The sequence below is a fragment of the Alosa pseudoharengus genome, unplaced genomic scaffold (genome assembly GCF_046254945.1).
Source record: "Alosa pseudoharengus isolate Yale_2024_CS ecotype anadromous, Long Island Sound unplaced genomic scaffold, YU_APseudo_1.1 YU_APseudo_1.1_scf_24, whole genome shotgun sequence".
Classification (NCBI taxonomy): Eukaryota; Metazoa; Chordata; class Actinopteri; order Clupeiformes; family Clupeidae; genus Alosa; species Alosa pseudoharengus.
Window position 1 is genome coordinate 14,914,735 of NW_027468689.1, and position 3,664 is coordinate 14,918,398.

The following is a 3,664-nucleotide window of genomic DNA, read 5'->3' on the forward strand; positions in this document are numbered from 1 at the left end:
CGGCATGAAAAATAACAAAGACACAAGGTCACCAGAAAACCCAGGGCTCTTGCGACTATGTAAAAAAAAGAGAGAAAGAAAGAAAGGATAAACAAATCGACAACCATCCCCCGCAGATGCTCTAGCCCCATGGGCTCCAGTTTTTTGGGTGCGCGTGTGTGTGTTGTGTGTGAGTGTGTCTGTCTGTGGGGCGAATTGCTGCCATACCAATCGAAGGGGCCATGAAGTAGTTCTGCTGTTAACACACACGGACAGTTGAGTTGTTTTTTCTTGCCTGGAACCTGTCGATGAAATTTTTCTGAATGTCTGCCTAACCCAGCCTCAGACAAACAGGAAGGGGATATAAAATGTACATGCACACACAGCCTACTAGATTTGTAGTCTTTTGTAAACATCTTCAAGTAGAATAGACAAAAAAAACTGAGACAGAAAAGGTTTAACTGACTTTGCCCTTGGAAAGTCAGCATCTGCCTGTTCTCATAACGTTAGCGTTGACAGTTCAGCTAAATCCGGGGGAAAAAGCCTAGCTAACAAGGATGAGTAGATGTTATTTTGTCACGCCGTGACTTTGTTATGGTTTTTGGCAGCTGTCCTTAATGAAATGCACTCAAGGGAAGAAGAAACAAGAACGTTCCGAACAAAGTAATTATCGAAGGGCAAATGACCACACATTGCTTGCTTTCACGTTCTTGCACTGTATTGAACTGGGCACCTTTGTACACTGCTAGTCTAGAGATGATTGAGGCAGCTGTATCATGAATTTTTTTTTTTTACGTGCTTAGCTCATTCAGATGCACAGTCAACCAGAAACCAGTTGTAGGGAGAAGGAGCACAGGACGGGAAGGAGGGGGAGAGGAGGGGGAGAAGGGGAGCAGGATGGAAGGGTGAAAGAAAAGAAAAAAAATGTAAAAAAAGAGAAAGAGACACAAATGGGTTGAAAGGATGACTTAATTCGTCCTTGAGTCGGGTACACTGCATCTTGAAAAGATTTTGCCTTCTGAGCTTGTCTGTTGTCACCTCTTTGTGTCTGTGTGTGTGTATGTGTGTGTGTGTGTGTGTGTGTGTGTGTTTTGGGTGATGTCTGGAGGTCACCGAGCCTCCTCATCTGTGTCTGTGTCTCCCATCCCTCTCCTCAGCTTGAGAACACTGGGACGGATGCCCATGCACTGGTGTATTGTGGGATTGCACTGGTTAGTGAAAGCAGTGGGCCAGACCCCCCCCCCCTCCCCCCCACCTGGTCTCTTTCACCAAAAGGCTTTATGCCTCTTTCACCCCCCCAAAGCACCCCATAACCCCAAACTCCAATATTCACAATCTCAGTGAACAACAGTTGGATGGTTTTGGAGAGTCAGACTGTACAGACCACTAGACAAGACCCCCTAAGAACGTGTGTGTGTGTGTGTGTGTGTGTGTGTGTGTGTGTGTGTGTGTGTGTGTGTGTGTGTGTGTGCATGTGAGGTGACTGTTCAAACGGCCGCCATGCTTTCCACTAAATATCAAATGGCAGCGAGTAACACACACCGACAAAAATCGCCAAAACCTACTAATAACTTTTAGCGCATCTTTCTTTACTAGCGCTTCCTGCTAATCTTTTCTCTACTCTCTCCATCCCCCTTTCTCTCTCTCTCGCTCTCTCGCTTGGTCTCTGTCCGTACTGTCCATGCTGGAGGCTTCTTGCTGGGGGCTAAGGGATTGAATAAGGGATGAGGGGGGTGGGTTGGGGGGGTTTTAGGGGGGTGGTTGGGGAGGGGATTCGGGGTGGGTGGGGGGGTTTGGGGGCTGATGTCACGCTATCCCATCCTGCTGATGCCAGGTGTCTGTTTCCAGTGGATGAATCATTCCCTCTGTCTATCCGCTTCACCTCCACCCTATCCCTCCATCACAGCACCTGCTTTATGTCTGCTCCCATATCACATGTGCTCTCTCTCTCTCTCTCTCTCTCTGTCTCTCGCTCTCTCGCTTTCTATTTTCAGCTCCTGTCTTACTTCCTTATGTTCTTCTCCTTCTTTTGGCTGTACAAAGTGTTTTAAGATATGATTTGTATTATATGATGTTAGTATGACAATGTTCTTTATTAAGGAAAAAGAAAGATTTATTTTTGTTACTGGTTTGTTTCATAATTCTTTTTTAAATTGGTATTGTAATATATCTATGCAAGAACTGTTCAGTGAAGCATTTTTATTTAAGAATGTTATGTGTAATAAATGGTTAGAATCTTTCTCTGCTGTACTGTGTGGTGACTTATTCCAAGGCAAGTGTTTCCAAGGCATCACTCACACAGGACAAACTGTAGAATGATTTCTCTCTCTCGCTCTCTCTATCTCTCTCTGCCTCTCTTTCTCTCTCTGTCTCACACACACACACAACACACACACACTCACCCACCCATACATATTCACATGTAACCCTGAAGTGCATTACAATTTTCATTACCATCTCTCATTCTTCATACAACAATAGGCAATAAAGCCCCAACAATGAAATTTCCATATTGCCTCCCTCCGTTGGTGTCATTGTATTGTTGGAATCATTCAGAGTTTGCGGTATATCACAGAGGGTGCACACCACACACTCACACGCAGCACACAGACGCGCGCGTAATGACAGTGCAGTGCCACACTATTGAAAGAGCTAATGCGTGCCTTGTAGCAATTTGGAGCTTAATTACAAATAGAAGATGCTCATGAATATCTATGATACCCCCAAATCTCCCTCTCTCCTTCCCTCTCTCTCCTCGTTCCTTCGCGTTTTCTCACTCACTCGTTTTCGTGAGGCAATTAGGAGTGTTAGTTACCAGGTTGATGACTTATCTGCCATTTATGCAGCCTTTTGCCGTGACTTACATATAAAAGGGTAATTCAATAACTAATGGATAATTAGGGTGCAATTAGGTACAAGAAAATGGCTTCATGCACTATATTAATTTGGCAAATGTCTGTGTGTGGCTTATTCCCGTACGGTTTCTCATCTATAACTAATGCAAGTAATTGAAACGGGCACCCTCATCAACTAGCGTACTGTCACAGTTAATGTCTTTCGCTCCGTGATTAGACAGCTGGGGAAAAGGTCTCCGTCTTCAGGGTTTGTTTTGCCCCATTCCGAGACGGCCGTGAAAACAGACATCCCGCAGAAGAACACGTCCGGCCTCTGCGACCACCAGCCCCATTTTCTCAGTTTTCACATCCCTAATGGTTCGAGTTGAGGGAGAAATGAAGACAGCGGTAATCCCCAATGCCAAGCTAAGGCCAACAGACGAAGCCCCGGGCAAGAGCTTATTTACTGGTGAGATTAAATGTTAAATTACGTGTGAAATTATCCAAAGTCTGTGAACATGAATTTTAACCGAGGCTGAAAAAAATATTATTGGTTATTTATCTTTTTTTAAATTCTCCACAAAAAAGACAGGGTTTTCATAACAACCAGAACCAAGGGAGACAAAAAATGCAGATATAACAAGAGCAAAAGATATAATTTAAATGGGTTTTCGAGTGATTGGGCAGTGAAATTAAACGTTAAATAATCTATGAGCTCCGGTATGCCACTAATGTCATGCAAGAAAAAAAGAACAGCGGTGATTTATAAGCAACTTATTTTTACACATCAAAGGGTCTAGGAGAGAGATAATATTGTTTCGAATGGAAGCAGATCAAATAGGAATTTATGT